The sequence below is a fragment of the Megascapheus bottae genome, chromosome 1 (assembly GCF_031878675.1).
Source record: "Megascapheus bottae isolate mThoBot1 chromosome 1, mThoBot2.hap1, whole genome shotgun sequence".
In the NCBI taxonomy this organism is placed as follows: Eukaryota; Metazoa; Chordata; class Mammalia; order Rodentia; family Geomyidae; genus Megascapheus; species Megascapheus bottae.
Genome location: NC_143509.1, coordinates 75,813,566 through 75,830,767, shown reverse-complemented (window position 1 = coordinate 75,830,767; position 17,202 = coordinate 75,813,566). Strand labels below are relative to the sequence as shown.

General features: G+C 36.0%; 1 protein-coding gene and 1 non-coding gene across 3 annotated transcripts in view; both read left to right on the top strand.

Annotated features, from left to right (window-relative positions):
• Epha6 (EPH receptor A6) overlaps nucleotides 1-17,202 on the top strand; it is a 707,005-nt gene that overhangs the window by 385,841 nt on the left and 303,962 nt on the right. The window lies entirely within an intron of this gene.
• LOC150069490 (U6 spliceosomal RNA) lies at nucleotides 11,772-11,882 on the top strand. The gene has a single exon (XR_016538447.1). It is a non-coding gene; the product is annotated as a U6 spliceosomal RNA (small nuclear RNA).

Sequence of the window (17,202 nt, the reverse complement as noted above, 5' to 3'; positions counted from 1 at the left end):
GGTACCAAAGTCAAAAACATTAACAACAGGTGATAAACAATAAGGGGAAAAAGAAAAAGAAATAACTTCACATAGTACACTAAAAACAATAATCACAAAGATAAATCTCTTGCTTCCATATTCTGAAGTTCATTTCACTTAACCTAATCTATATGCCTATAGCCTTTGAGCTATTGTGATCTTCTGCTAGGAAAATCCTAGTAATATACTCATTAATAAAAATGAAAGACACCATGGAGCCTATGTTTTGTAGAGTCTGGCTTACTTCACTTAATATGATTTTTTTTCCAAGTCTTTACATTTCCTTACAAATGGGGCCATATTGTTCTTTCTGATGGTGGCATAGAATTTCACTGTGTATAAATACCACATCTTCTTGATCCATTCTTCTACTGTGGGGCATTTGAGTTGGTTCCACATCTTAGTTATGGTAAATAATGTTGCAGTGAACATGGTTGATCATGGTTGTGCTGTAGCTTTAGTATGGTCTTGTTTTGTTTTTGTTTTTACTCATTGTTTGATATACTGAATTATACCATTTGCTTCTCAAATGTAGAACTAATCTTTTGATATATGGAATTAATTTTGGAATGAATGTTTTAGGTTTGGGTGATTTGATATAGCTGTTTGCTTGTTTTTATCTTATTTTATTTTCAAGTCTGTAATTGGATAAAGTTAACTTTAAAGTAACCTGAAAGTATACACTCCTGAAAGAAGATAATTTCTGAAATAGTTAAAATTTTTATTTTTTTAATGTTTACTGTAAATCTTACATGGAATGATTTGATTCCAGACAACTTTTTTTTTGGGGGGGGGTCATGGGGCTTGAATTCAGCCTGGGTGCTGTCCTTGAGCTCTTCAACTAAAAGCTCCCACTCTACCCCTGGGCCTGGGCCTTGTCCCTGAGCTCTTTAGCTTAAGTCTACCACCCTACCTTTGAGCCAAGCCCCACTTCTCATTTTCTAGAGGTTAATTGGAGGTAAGAGTCTCAGGTTCTTTTGTGCCTGGTTGTGAACCTTGATCCTCAGATCTCAGACTCCTGAGTAGCTAGGATTACAAGCTTGAGCCACAGCACCCACCTGGATTCCAGACAATTCTTTTCATAGAGCATTTAAATTATGGACCCAACCTATTTAATGGTCAAATTCAGTAGTTTACTTCAACTTGGTTGATATTTGATAGTTTGTGGATTTTAAGGATTTTGTACATTTCTTTTAAGTTGTCAAACGTATAATTTTATTGATTTCTTTACAAAGAAACATCTTTTCATTTACATTACTTTCTTGATTTTGTTTTCTGTTGTTTTGCTCTTATTGATTTCTCATCTGATTTCATTGTTGTTTTTTTTTTTGCCAGTCCTGGGCTTGAGCTCAGGGCCTGAGCTCTATCCTTGGGTTTTCTCAAGGCTAGAGCTCTACCACTTCAGCCTCAGCACCACTTCCGGCTTTTTTCTATGTATGTGGTACTGAAGAATCGAACCCGGGTCTTCATGCATGCTAGGCAAGCACTTTAACCACTAGGCCAAACTCCCGGCTGATTTCATTATTGTTAAAGAAAGTCCTAATGACTTCAGTTCTTTTTACTTGTTGGCTCTATTTTCTAGTGAATGATACATTGGCATCTTTGTGAATCGTCTGTGATTGTATTCGAGTGTGCTGCTGTAACAAAATAGGTTGAACTGCCTGATTTAAAAAATGTGTGTTACGCAGTGTGGCAGTGCCTCAAAAGGCTAAACATAGAACTCCCCTATGACCCAGCAATTCCACTACTTGGCATTTACCCAACCATCCAGAAACAAGGACATACTAAATCCACTAGCACAACAATGCTCATTGCAGCACTATTCACCATAGCAAAAATATGGAACCAACCTAGATGTCCCTCAGTTGATGAGTGGATCAACAAGTTGTGGTATTTGTACACAATGGAATTCTATGCTGCTGTCAGAAAGAATGACATCGCCCCATTTGTTAGGAAATGGAAAGACTTAGCAAAAATCATATTAAGTGAAGTAAGCCAGACTCAAAGGAACTTAGGCTGAATGGTTTCCCTCATTCGTCATAATCAGTAGAAACCTTGGGCTCTACTAGCAAAGATCTGCAATAGAGCAAAATCTTGATACATAAGGCCATATAATGTGAAGCTAATTGAAAGGATCTCCAGGATATTGAAACAAAAGCCATATAATGAATGATTGTTGTCCTTAATGTACTATGTTGTCTCTCATTTCCTTTGCTGTCCCTTGGTTATCTCATATTGGTATAGTATCTCACTTTGTTATCTGATATATTGAATTTATTTGTATTTGGATATTTGAAATTTGATAGGGAAGGGGGGAAAACCAAGATGGGAGGGGGGTGTAGGGGGGGAGGGAAATGGGTACCAAGACATGTGAAAGGGTATCAATGTATGTGAATTAATGCACCTTCTATCTGGCAAATATCATGTAACCCTTTTACTAATTACAATAAAAACAAAAAACAAAAAAAATGTGTATTACTTTCTCACAGTTTTTAAGGATGAAAAAATCTGTGATCAAGATTCCAGCCAAAATAGACCTTGAACAAGAACTCCTGTTTATACAACAAGCTTTTCCATGTAACTTCACAGAGCAGAGATTATAGAGAGAAAGAAGAGGAGGAAGAAGAGAGAGATAGAAAGAGAGATTTGACTGTTGATTCTGTCCTGTTAAGTGTACTTCCCACATCATAAGAACTCTCATCCTCATGACCTCATTTAAACATAATTACTACCTAAAAGACCCAGCTACAAATACTGCCATATCAGGTATAAAAGAACCTGTACACAAAATTTACAAAAATCACATACATCCATTTTATTATAAAACACATCCATGCATTTTATTCCTTGCTCCCTAAAATGTACATCCTTCTCAAAGGCAAAATAAGATTATTCTATCTCAATATCCTGTAAGTCCTAAAGTCCTTTTTGCATTAATTATAAAATCTAAGGTCCAATTTGTTTAAATATCATCTGAAACAGGTATGGGTAAGACTCAAGATATCATTCATCCTCAGGCAAAATTCCTCTTCATCTCTGAACCTGTGAAACTGAAAACAGCATAGCACAATGGAATAGGTCATTCATATCCTATAAAGAAGATATAGGACAGAATTGGTCCCAAGGAAATCTTCAGCCTGCAAGGAAAATTCTATTGGACCTTTAGGCTACAGATTAATCCTCTTTAATTTGATTTTATACTGCAGCATGGCTTTGTGGGGGCAGCCTCACTGCATTAACTCAGTATGGGCCTCCCCACACCTTGCCTCTCTGCCATGGCCTCCCCATGCGTTGAAATTGAGTAGAAACAGCCTCCCTGGTCATCGTGTTCCAAGTGACAGCACTACTGGTTTCAAAATTGCCTTCAGAGGTTCTTTCCTTTTCTTGAAGGAGATTCCACATTCATTTTCAGACAGATCATCAATATGATTTGACTTGTAGAATCCCAGAAACCCAAAAGCCCTCAATTAATGCATCTGTCTTATCTGTTTCTTATATTCCAACCTGGCAATGTCTTTGTTGGTTTAATACCGTCTCAGCTCCTAGCCATTACTGAAATGAGTGGTATCTTTCATTTAATTTTTAATTGGCACCTGACCAGACACTTCCTATTTTCTTCTGAGCACATTACAGTTGTTTGGAACATTATTTACCATAAAAAATCTAGAAATTGATCAAATATCCAAGTTCTATTTTCTTTCTCCTTAAAATTTTTATTGTAGGTTATCAGAAGTGCAACATACCTTCAACACTGGTTAGAAATCTTAGCTAAATGTTTTTTCATCTAAATCTAAACTAAATATGTTTTCATCTCTCACAGGTTCTATCTTCGATAAAAGTCAAAATGATTAGAAAAATATAGTCAATTTCTTTGCCACTTCTTAACAAAAATAGCCCTTCTCCAGTTTCCAATGGATACCTCACTAGAAGCCTCTTTTCCTTTCCATACTTATGTCCTATGTCTGTGAATTATCTGCTTCAGACTTCCAGATGATGCCACTGTAATGATGAAGCCTTTTAGAGGCGATGCAGAAATAAGTTGTTCTGTGAACATAGGGTCAAGTACCTCCCAAAGAACTCATTCAAAGAACAGTGTTCAAAGAACATCCATGGAATTATCACAATGGAAGCCCCTTGTACTATTAAGATATATTTTTTAAAAAGTAAAATGAATCCCTCCATGTATGCATCCAATCTTCTCTTTTATTTCATGAGGACACTGCAATCGTTTTCCTTGCACTTCTGTCTTCTGCTACACATGCCATCTATGCCTTGGTCTTGGAATCTTAGCCTCCAGAACTGTGAGAAAATAGATTTCTGTCCTTTACAAATGACTCCGTCTCAAGTATTTTGTTATGCAACACAGAATGCCTAAGAGATTCACAAGCATTTTGTTAGTAAATATTCGTTTTACTAATGAATTCTCTAAGAAGATGGGAATCTTATGTTTGATTTTCTTTTCTTTCTGCTAAGCAATAGAACCATAGTCCTTCATGAAAGTATCTTTATTTCCTAGCATGTGCCTCAAAACTCTTATATCTACTCATTCCTCAAAACTACTTCTACATGATATTACTAGTTAGAGTGGCACTCTTAAGTCTTGCTGCCAATTTCTGTCTTAGCTCATATTGTCCTAGCAAAATATTGACTGGCTTCAGAGAAGAAATTTCATACATGTAGACAGGGAAAGTCGATAAGCAAGGTGGTAACTGATATGGCTCTTGATGGGGACTCTGTTCCCAGTTGTTATATGACTGTTGTTCTCCTGTGTCTTCTTTGACTTCTCAGGATACTAACAGCATCATTAGACCTCCACACGGAAGAGCTTGAGTAAAAGTAATAACTTTCCAAAGACCCTGTCTCAAAATACCAGAACACTGGGTGTTGGGATGGCAACTTGTGACTAGAGACCCATAATCTATCCACAGCAGAACACTTGAATACGGAGCATTGTGCTGTCATCATGTGGCATGTTCTCATGTACCTTCACTTGTTTCCATCCTTGGTTCCTATAAAAGAAAATGTCATAATTCACCAGGAATAGTTCTCTCATCTTATTCAGGTTGTCCTTAACTCTATATTTCCTATAAGTCTTATGTCCCATGATCTGTATTTCTATTAAAAGTTATAGAAATGCAGGTAAAAGGAGAGATGTATTTACTTAATGGAAAGGCACTCGGGCATTTTGAATAATCAGAAGGATAGCTGTGGAAAACAAGCCATCACCAGGGACATCAGGCACTGGAAGCCAGATGTCAATTGCTGTGATCAATTCTCTCAATCTTAGCTTCTACATGCAGGCTTCTTGCAAGAAGTTGGGCATATGGCTGTCTCATAATTTAGTCTTAAATCTTCTTCTCAGAAAGGAGAAGGTGCAACTCCTTCCATCTTCGGTAGGCTATGCAACCTTGAGTGTTCTGCCGTGGATAACAGATCAACTCCTGGATGAATTACTTTAGTCAAGGGAATGGAGTAGTATGGTGGGAAGAATACCAAGAGCATCAAGGAAGCTATAGGATGCAGCTTTATGAGGACTGAGGGCAGCACTTTGTATGAATAAATCTTTATAAAGCCCAGTTCTTATAAGATCATATTATAGTCGGCTGATGCTTAGTCTGACCACCTGACGTCTATCTCTTCCTTCCTCCTTTATAGTCTCCTTAAGATCACTTTATCTCATCCAAGAGAGTATTAACGTTCCTGAACCATCCACCAATTGAAACACTTCACAGTATGAGCTTTAGGGTCAAGCTCATCCATATCTGCCTCTTCCAGATACCACTTTGATGTCCTCTGGCAGGTTGTCTCTGAACAAGATACGAATTCGTTTCTAAAGTCATTGGTAGGATTAAAAATATAGAGAGAATTGTTTGTTCAAGATTTAGGAGGAATTTAGTTTGGAAATTGGACCTTATTCTATGAGGCCACACAGCCATTATATAAACAACACTGGGCAGAGGCAAGCAGCAGCTCACAGATTCCTGGACACCCCACAGTTCGTGACTCTGCCCCAGCACAAGCTAAGTAACAAGGACTTTGCGGAAGTGACCTTCACTGATGGCTCAGAAGGGCTTACAAAGGATGGAGTTCCTGTAGCCTAGCTCCCGTTGAGCTGCTTAAGAACACAAGTTCCCTTCTGCCAAGAAAACTCACAAGCTGGGCCAAAGCCAGCTGGCTTGTCATAGAGCTTCGGGTCAGTGTGAAATAGTGATAACCTAAATATTTTTTTCATAGAATGAAATTTTAAAGGAGATCAAAAATGTATGAGAAGATATTTATAGGACAAATGCAACAAAAGATAAGTCTCTTATTTCAAACGATGTAGCATGAAAGATTTAGGTTCAATATTGAGAGGAATTTTCCAATAGTAAAACAAAATGTTATTTAGGCAATTGCCTAACAAAAGATCTGTATACACGGAAATGACTTGTGGCTTTTATCCTGCTATACCTACTTCCCAGTGTAGACATCATTGCCACCAGTGCTGGAGCTCTGTCACTTCAGATGTGAACAGGGCAGAATCTTGCTAAGAAGTGACAGGCTTGTGGATACGGTGAGGAAGGCTTAGTATATACCAGAGTCCATTACAACCATCAAGGCCCCATATTCATTCTCCCTATCAAACCTTTCATTCAAGAATTCATGACAACCACAGAGGCTTCAAACATCCCAGGTCCACCAGCATTCATCCCAAATCTATGAAGGGAACTTGGTGCTTCGCTTGCAGATTTATCTAAATGCTGTCTGTATCCTGTATGGCACCTACAGAATACCTTTGATTTTCTCACCATTCTGAGACTGCAAGGTCAGGATCCCAGTGTCAGTAAATCTTGTGGCTGATAAGGCCTTTCTTTCTGCTTATAGATGATGACTCCATTGTAATGTTCTCACAAAGCCTTTTTTTTGTTGTTTACACAGGGGCAAGGAGAAACAGAGTGAAGTATCTCTTACTCTTCTAATAAAGACATCAGCCTATTGGATACAGCACCCACTTTCTGAACTCAATCTTTTTAAAAGTCCTTTCCTTAGGGACTAAAAGTTTTGGCCTAGTGGTAGAGTGCTTGCCTAGCATACAAAGACCAGGGTTTGAATCCTTGGTACCACATATAGAAAAAGCCAGATGTGGTGTGGCTCAAAAGTAGAGCTCTATTCTTGAGAAAACCCAAGGACAGTGTTCAGGCCCTGAGTTCAAGCCTGGGACTGACAAAAAATGTCATCTCCCAAAATATAATCATAATGGAAGCTGAAGTTTTCGTACAGCATTTTTGAAGGGGACACCATGTGGCCCCTTATACTTATTTTTATCCTCTACCCATTGAGCACCACTCCCGGTTTTCTGGTGGTTAATTAGAGATAAGAGTCTCAGCAACTCTCCTGCCCCAGCTGGCTTTCAGAGTTGATCCTCAGAAGTCTGCCTCCCAACTAGCTAGGATTACAGTGTAAACCACAGGCAACCTGCTTCTATCTCCTTTAAAGCAGGAAAAGCATTTTCCTGGTGGTCCCAGTGGACTTATCAATAAAGCATTCACTAAGTAGGGAAATAGAATTACAGCATCTATTGTCTTGCCAGATAAATGCTTTCCCTTCAGCACTCCCAATGAACAAAGAGTGAATGAAGTCTGGCTTTATTGGCAAGGATGGAAAGAGAACACATGCTTGTATAGAAGAAATGTTGTCTATCTCTGGACTCACATTGCTTACTCTAGGGCCGCTTATTGCATCCCCATGCCACTGATTAGTTAGAAACCAGGGGAAGGACAACTTTTAAAATTGAAGTTTCATGTTTAACTAATGTGACCCATTTTACATACACCAGATAAGGATATATCAATAACTAGGCACTGTGAAGCCAACAGAGGATACTGGACAAAATAGCCTTTAGCTAGGATACCAAATGTCAACCTTACCTTGTAATTATTAGTTAAAAAGGGGAAAACGGATACAGTGGGCATAAATTATTGTCCCTGCAATAGATTTTCTAAGTACATAAATAAAATACTTGAGTTATAACAACCTTCCTTTTAAAGAGACAAAGCATTATAATATCCTGTAGATATTATTACCAATATGTCCCATTCTTGGGATTTTGGGGGGGGGGGGTTGGTTTTTTTGTTTGTTTGTTTTTTGCCAGTCCTGGACTTGAGCTCAAGGCTTGAGCACTGGGTAGAGCTCTACCACGTGAGCCTCAGCACCACTTCCGGCTTTTTTCTATGTATGTGGTACCCTGGAATCGGACCTGGGTCTTCGTGCATGCTAGGTAAGCACTCTACCAATATGCCAAACTCCCGCCCAATATGTCCCATTCTTATAACTCAGTGTACACTATTTGTTCTAGCCCCATCTATAAATAGATTCCTACCTGGATATCTCTGTAGTCAGTTCTCCATTGTTATTCAGAAAAATGAAATTGATATGAATTAGTCTTAGATAAAATGGAGTACATAAGTTCCACTAGGATTAGAACAGGTCAACTTTTCTATTACCTCTCCATTTTCTACAACATAATAAATGTATATGTAATGATAAGTAAATTTAATAAATAAATCATTCAATGAATGCTATTGGATCTTAACTTCGAAGTACGAAGGCTGCATTATTATGATAATTCTGTATTATATAGAATAGGATTGTATAGTATTAGAATCTGACATCAAACTACACCAATAAAGGCATGAATTTTGGTTATCTCTCCAAGTTTGTAACTGAGAAAAAGTATTTTCAGGGAACAAAGCATCATCAGTAAATGAGTTCAAAATTAAGGTATGCTAAAACCATAAATCTTAGGAAAATCTAGTGCATTTTTTTTTAGTTAGCAACCTTTAACAGTGTACTGATTTTCTTGATACAATTTAGAAGTCTTTTACCAATTGAAAATACTCTTTGCATCAACTTAGACATCCAAGAATGAAATTTCTATCTCAGTGTATTTTTTAATATTTAAGAACTAAATTAGAACTTTGATGTTTTTGAGTCTCATATGTCAAGATAAAGAAATGTGTACTTGAAAAATATAAATTTGATAGCAAAGTGGCTCAAATATTATATAACAATTTCAGTTGATGGTAATATCCAATTACTGACTATTCATTTTATTTTATATTATTTTATTGTCAGGATAAAGGGGTTATGATTACATTCATCAGGTAATGGGTACATTACTTCTCAAAACTTGACATTCCTTCTCATGTTTTTGTCCCCCTTTCCCTCCATCCACCCTTTCCCAGTCATCTTGTTTCTCTCCTTCCCTTCCCTATTTCAAATAAACAAAAAATCATATATACAATTTTATTTTATAAAGGTCAAGTGACTGTGCATACACATTAAAATTTGACATAATCGAGTATCATAGTTTTACTTACTTTCTCCCAAGTTATTTAAAAATAGATTTGAGCTGGGCACGGTGCCTCATGCCTCTAATCCTAGGTACTCAGGAAGCTGAGATCTGAGGATGGCGATGCAAAGCCAGACGGAGTACTGTAGTTTGTGAGAATCTTATCTCCAATTAACCAATAGAAGACCGGAAGTGGCACAATCGTTCAAGGGATAGGGTGGTACCCTTGAGCTGAAGAGCTCAGGGAGAACATCCAGGCCCAGGGTTCAAGCCCCAAGACTGACAAAAAAGTAGATTTGAAGCCAGGTGCCTATGGTTCACAGCTGTAACCCTAGCTACTCAGGAGGCTGAGCTCTGGGTCCCATGCTTGAAGCCAGGTTGGACAGGAAAGTCCAGTTAACTATCCCAAAAGCCAAATGTGGAGCTATAGTTCAAGTGGTTTGAATGCTAGATTTGAGCAAAAAAGCTTAGGACCAATGCCCAGGCTCTGAGTTTTAACACCATGACTATAGTAACAACTATCAAAAAAACAGAATAAAATAAAGGTTTAAGTCTACATATAAAACAAAGTAGATTTTGTTATTATATACATTTTTTAAAATTTTGAAGTATTTTAGATAAAAATTAAATAAATTTTCATCAAGAAATCTTACTTAATATATTATGTTATCTCTCATCTCCTTGGGTATCTCATATTGTTACAGCATCTCACTTTGTTATCTGATATATTGAATTTATTTGTATTTGGTTATTTGAAATTTGATAGGGAAGGGGGGAAAACCAAGACAGGTGGAGGTGGGGGGGAGAGTAATGGGTACCAAGACATGTGAAAGGGTATCAATGTATGTGAATTAATGCACCTTCTATCTGGCAAATATCATGTAACCCTTTTATTAATTACAATAAAAAAAGAAATCTTACTATGTTTTGACCAAAACCATAGACATTAAACTCATCCTAAGCTAGACTATACAGCAAAAGAGTCTTGGATAGTCACAATTAGAAAAATGGTCAGGTTTTTGGGGTATTTTGTTCTTTCAGAGAAAACACATTAGTACTTGTAGAAAGATCTAAAAATACTCTTCAGAGAGGGATGGTAAAATAATTTTACCAAATTATCAGAAATGATTAAAATAGTTAATAAATAGATTAAGTATTTTAGTAGCCTTTTATGGTCCTTTCTTAACCCTAGTTCTCTCATACTTCCTGTCAAGATAATTCATACCTTTTAACATCTATTTTGAAATTATCAGAGTATTAAGGTATATCATGCAAACTTCCTAACCTTAAATTTTACTTGGGTAGAAAGTTCCATAATAATTGAAATCCTCCTTCAATTAATTTTATCACAAAATTTCATGTGAGCATTTTTAAATATAAGTGAAAAATATCATTTTAGATTTATTTTTTATTAAGATTTTACTTTTGAGAAGCATTCAAGTTTCATTACATTAACAGAAAAAAATCAAAGTTAAGGGTTTGGGATTGCAACCAATATCAGTTAGGATGGAATAATTTAATAATCTTAGTTACCAGGTATGGCAATGTTTTATATCAAGTTAATCTGCAATCACCCACACATGCCTGTATTTGAACTACCAACTTCAAATATACAAGTGCAGAAATACAGAGCATTGTACACAAAAATAAAAATGATAGCTAACTCTCCCACATTTATACAAAACCAAAGGATGGATATACCAAAGTTGTGCTTCACACAGTGCTTATCAATCAAAAAGCATTATTTTTATCTTACAATTAGAAACTTGATTTTGTTCATACAACAACATTCCAAGGACTCAGTTAAGGTACCATTTTTTGTCCAAACTAATACTTTTATTTTTTTTAAATTTTTATTGTCAGGATAATGTGTAGAGGGGTTACAGTTACATTCACTAGGTGGTAGGTGCGTTACTACTCACACATTGATACCTCTTCTCATTGTCCAAACTAATATTTTTTAATGAATATGTGTGTGTGTGTGTGTGTGTGTGTGTATGTGTGTGTGTGTGTTGCTGGTGATGGAAGTTAAGGGCTTAGCACATTGTAGGCAAGTACTCTAGAACACTGAAATGGGAAGAGGCTTCTTGGAATAGAATCATTCCAACCATAACATAATGTTTTGTTATGGTTTGTATATGCAGTCTCCTCCCAGGCCCTAGCTAGTGTTATTACACTGAGAGGTTCTGGGAACTCTGGGAAGTAGGCTTTCACTGGAGTTTAGAGATCTAAACTAGCATATCCCTTAAGTGCTGTAAGAAGTGCTTAATGGGTAATTTCCTATCAGACTAAAGATCTGATAGGAATGCACATAGTAAGGGGTGGTCATGGGTTTCTGAGAAAATGAAGACTATTATTGGGAACTGGGCCCACGGCTGCTTCTGGCATATTCTAGTAAACAACTCCTAAGTTTTGTCTGTTTCCTGAGACTTTGGGTAAATTTTACTTTAAAAGCATCCCACTACAGAGAAGATTACCATGTCCCCTGGGCAAGGATGACATGCAAATTCATGAAGCATTCCATATTTTTGTGAAGTAAACCAGATCCTGTTCAAAGGAACAGGATCAATGGTTTCCCTCATTTGTCATAAGTAATATAAACCTTGGACATTCCTAGAAGAGGATTACAATAGGAAAAAACCTAGGTACATAAGGCCATATAGGATGAGGCTAAGTGAAAGGACCTCCAGGATATGGAAACAAGAGCCATATAATGTGTGATTGTTGTTCTTAATTTTATTGCTCATCTCTTTCGTTGTCCCTTGGTTATGCTCATATTGTTACAGTACTTTACATTGTTATCTGATATATTGTATATATATTTATTTGTTTATTTAAGATAAGATAGGGAAGGGAAGAAAATAAGATGAGGGGAGAGAGTCAGGGGAGGGAAATGGGGACAAAAATATGGGAAGGGGTATCAATGTGAAGTAATCACCTTCTATCTGGCAAATATAACTGTAACCCTTCTATTAATTACAATAAAAAAGAAAAAATAAGTGTCCTGCCTAATATACTCAAATCCAGGGAATGTAAAAACTTTAAACTTTCTCCTCCTCCTCCTCCTCCTCCCTTCTCCTCCTCCTCCTCCTCTTCCTCCTCCTCTTTTTCTTCTTCCTCTGTTTCCTTCTTATTCACTGTTGTTTTTGTTTTCTTGTGAGAACAGGAGGGAAAAACTGGGAGAAAACAAGGAAAGGGAACATTGTTTCAAAAGACATGTACACTTTCTTGACATCTATAACTGAAGCCTTTCTGTACATCACCTTTATAATAATAATAGATAGATTAAAACTAAATAAACTCAGAGCAACACAAATCCAGTTTTTAGCAAGGGTTTGGCTGGCTCTTTGAAACCATATTTATGATGATAATCAGGAAGAAAAAGTAGAGCAAAAGTATGTAAAAGTTTGGAATTTTGTCTGTAGAGAAACAGGTATAATGTGGAGATCAAGAAAGTTATGAGCTGAAAATATTAAACTCATTAAAAACAAGTCAAGTCCTTCCTTCCAAAAATGATGCCTTAACAGTGTCCAGCCCGTACACATAGTAAGGTAATGTATTTAAACCTGACAATTTGTTTGAAAGTCTTTATTTCCATATTCACATACATCTTCCCATTAAAGTACTTCTAGATTTCATAATGTAGGTAACTCACTAGCTATGGAAGCTATTGTCCAAGTAGGCTCTGATACCAAGTGGGCTGGCAACAAACTTTTATTATCTCAGATTGACTCCTCCCCAATACCCCACCAATCCTGGCACTTGAATTCAAGGCCTCAATTATGTCACTTTGTGCTCAAGGCTAGCACTCTGCCACTTTGCACACCTTTGGCTGTTTTTGAGTTATTATTGGAGCTAAGAGCCTTAGAAACTCTAATGCACCAACTGGCTTTGGGCCACAATTCTCAGATTTCAGCCTCCTCAGTAGCTAGGATTACAGTCATGAGCCACCAGTACCTGGCTTTCTAAGGTATAATTATTCAAGTAATTAGTTACTATAGATGAGCACAGTGTAAACCAATTCACAAAACCTATCAAATGTACTTATTTTGTAATTATTTTCTACCAAATTTCATTTTTAAAATATTTTAGAAATATTATTACATAAGAATACTATAAATTGGCAAAAAGTAAAATAAAATGAAAGTATGTATTTCAGAGTATGACAAAAATGACAATTTTTGGTATTGTAATACTTATATGTTAAAGGACACCATTCAGGAAAACTAAGTGTATTTCCCCTCATCTGCCCCATTTAAAAAAAAAAGCAACTATATAGACCCTTCAAATGATCTAGTTTTTCCCTAACATTTGCATAATATAGAATTTACCTTCAATGCATTGATATAATATAGAGTTTACTCCAATGCATTGATGCATTCTGTCCCATCGTTTGACAAATTTCATCCTTAGAAAATGTGCTGCGTCCATGTCCATTTCACATCAAACTCCCTACTGTTCTGACTGCATTGTTTTGAAACCGCAAATTAAGTATCTTTTTAAAAACTTAATCCCTTAATTCCTGCTATTGGGATTGAATTAGTCAAGACTAACAACAGGAACACTAAAATAATCTAAGAAAGGAATGTGAACTATGAGATGTCAGAAAATTCAATCCTGGAATATTTAGTCCTTGCTAAATGACCTTGCTCATCTCCTGCTAAGCCTATTTGGGCACCAAGTCACCGAATTTTTTGTCCTTTTAGTACAATTCAACCTGCCATCTTCAATCTCCAAAAATGAGCAGCACACTGCATATGTTCATAACTATTTTACTGGGGACCAAAAAAGTGGCAGACATCCATCCTTCTGCTCACGCCAAAGTATAATTTGCCAATTGAAAGATATTAGTTGGTACAGTGAGACTGGGCTAGAAAAGCTCATTTGGCCTGCCACCATCTCTCTTTTACAAAGATTTCAACTTTTAAAAATAGACTGTGGCTATCCTTCAACTCAGAGGTTACCTGGATCAGATTACACGGGCCTGAACGTAGTGACTAAACATGTCATTGCACAAATCCTAAATCCTGAACAAAGTAAGGCAGTTTTCAATTAGAAATGATTTTGTTATTTTTGTTATGTTGGCATTTGTTTCTCACTGCACACCATTATCAGCAAAACAAGAAGAAAATATCTCAACTGCGGTCAATTGGAATTAACTTAAGGTCTTAAGTTTCATGGTGTTCAACTTTTTCAGAAAATGCAATGAGGCAAATTATTAGCAAAAGAAATCTATGCAAACTATATGTTCCATTCCTGAAGTGACTCAAGGTTTTCAATGACAAAACAGAGGTACTTAATCTAATGAAAGTAAACTTGAAGTGAGGTAGGTCTTTTACTTGAACTAAATGTAGTAGGTATTCTAGGACTATTAAAAATTCAGAATCATTATAAGTTGATTATGTGTGATATAGGCTGACCAAATATTTCCCGAAATATTTCCTGGCTAATGACTATAAATAATAGAAGAAAACTTCATTTTATTCATGATAACTGGTAGTTAATGCTGTGTATGACATTGGATTAAAGACAAAAGGAAGTATTAATCACTGCTAACATAGTATAATTATTATATCACATACTCATAACTGAAGACATATTATTATCTTTGAAAAATATTGGTAATAAGTATGATCATATGGATGTATGTATAGCTATAGTCACAAATCTAAGATTGGCAAAAAAAAGACCAGTCATAGTCTACTTTGTTTTGGATTTGATCAAGAACATGGTCAAATTGGACTGCATAGACTACTTTGAAATAATGGAATAATTTCTTTGAATATTTCTTGTAGCAGGAATGAAACCATTGAACAAACTGCCTCAAGTCTCCCTGGGAATATCTTGATATCCTTTATTTACAACGATAATTTTGTTAGAAGTATGGTATGGAGACAATGGTCTGGTTTTCATTTTAGGGCTTTGAATGTGTTATATTATTGCTTTCTAGCTGTTAAAAATTCTGTTAAATATTCTTTGAATGTCTCAAGTCACCTCCCTTTTGTAGCTTGCAAGATTCTGTTTTATCAAAGCGTTCTATAATGTGAGTGGCTCCTTTTGAGCCACCTATGTTATGTATAGTGTGTTAAACTACTTAGACCCTTTATCAAATTTAGAAGATTTTAAGTTTTCATCTCTTTAAATACTTTCTGCTCCTTCATTGTCTTTTCTTCTTCTGAGACTCCCACAATACATGCAATACATGTGCTGGTCAGCTTAATGTCTTCCCATAGTTCACTTGGGTTCTGTTTACCTTCCAATACATTTATTTCAGACTCTCAGATTGGATGTCCGTGTTCACTTATTTGTCAATCTGAAATACATCTTTGTATTGTCTTAGCTAACTTTTCATTTCTGTGGTGAACTTTTTACACATGGAATTTCTCTTAGAACTTTTTTTTTTATTGGTGTCTCCATTTTGTTCCTATATCACTTTCTCAACTCTCCGTACTTCTTCCTTTAATTCTTGGACATCTTTTAAGATGTCTGCTTAAAATAATGTTTGCCTAGTAGTTCTGCCACTATACCTTATTTTTGTAGAGAATTTTCAGTTAATTTTCCCCTTTGACTGGGCTGTGCTATCCTATTTCTTTATATGCCTTGTTAGTTAAAAAACTGAATTTTCAATCTAATATTAAGATAATGCTAGAAATCAGATTCTTCCTCCTTTGCTTAACGCTACTGTTTGTGTAATTGTTATTAACTATTATTATTCTTTTTATATTGCTGTTTATATTTTGTTCAAGAATTATAATGTGGTAGGTCTTTTCTCTGACAAGAATCTGCTTGTGGTATTACCATAAGATCTTTGGTCTTTTCTGAGACTAGGACTTTCTCTAGACATGTGTGATCAATTTATAATTATTCCCAGCATATACAGTTGCTCTTCAATTGTTCTTATTTTTCCCAAAAGAGAAAAAGAAAAAAATGAAGCAGAAAAAGAGGTCACTGGCCTTTTGAATCTCCTGGAAGGTGTTTCAGCCAACATTGCTTTTTGTCTGTTCCTCTGCCACAGGAGCAGCCATCAGTGAGCAGAGTTCAGATCTAGATATTTGGAGAACTGAGTCTTTATTGCTTTCTCTGGCTCCTGAAAACTTCCTACAAGCTGCCCCAGGAGCAAACACACAAATGCCTGCCACAGCCTGGAGATGGAAATAGTGATTAGCTTTGACTATGTTAATTGACTGAAATTAACTTCAATTTGTCATTCAGATTTTCCCTTGAGTGTTGCAAGTGTGCATTAGAGCAGAGTTCCCATAGCTACATTGGATATGTTCTGCCAAGATGGCTGTTTTCTACATGGAGAGAAAGATCCTTGCTTGCTTTTATTCCATCACCCCTAAACAATCAGTTCACTAATAATAGTTCATCACTTTTTTTACAGACATGGTAAAGGCAAATTTAAGGATTAATTTTTCACATTTCTTTAAACATTATCAACAAACTTGATCAGACATTTTGAAAGTTTTTAAACTTATTTCAATAAAATTTTTTCTATATGGTCAGGATCAATTCTCTTTGTTTTTTCTGATTTTTCTCATGTCCTGTTTAGCTGGCAGGAGAGATGAACTCACTTTTCTACATTTTACTTTTATGAACATAGAAATTTTATGACCACATTTATGTTACCCTGCATTAAGTTAAGCTAAATTTACTTGGTTGAATTTGAGACATAAAATTGATGGGAAGAATAATGTATACACCTAACTGAATCCAGAGAATTATATATAAAATAGTAATTGGGGTCATAGGGAAAGAGTAATACACAAACCTATTTACTTTTCTTGGTCATTGTTACCAGCACCCATTCTAAGGTCCATCTCCTCTACTATGCAGGCCCTGCTTATTAT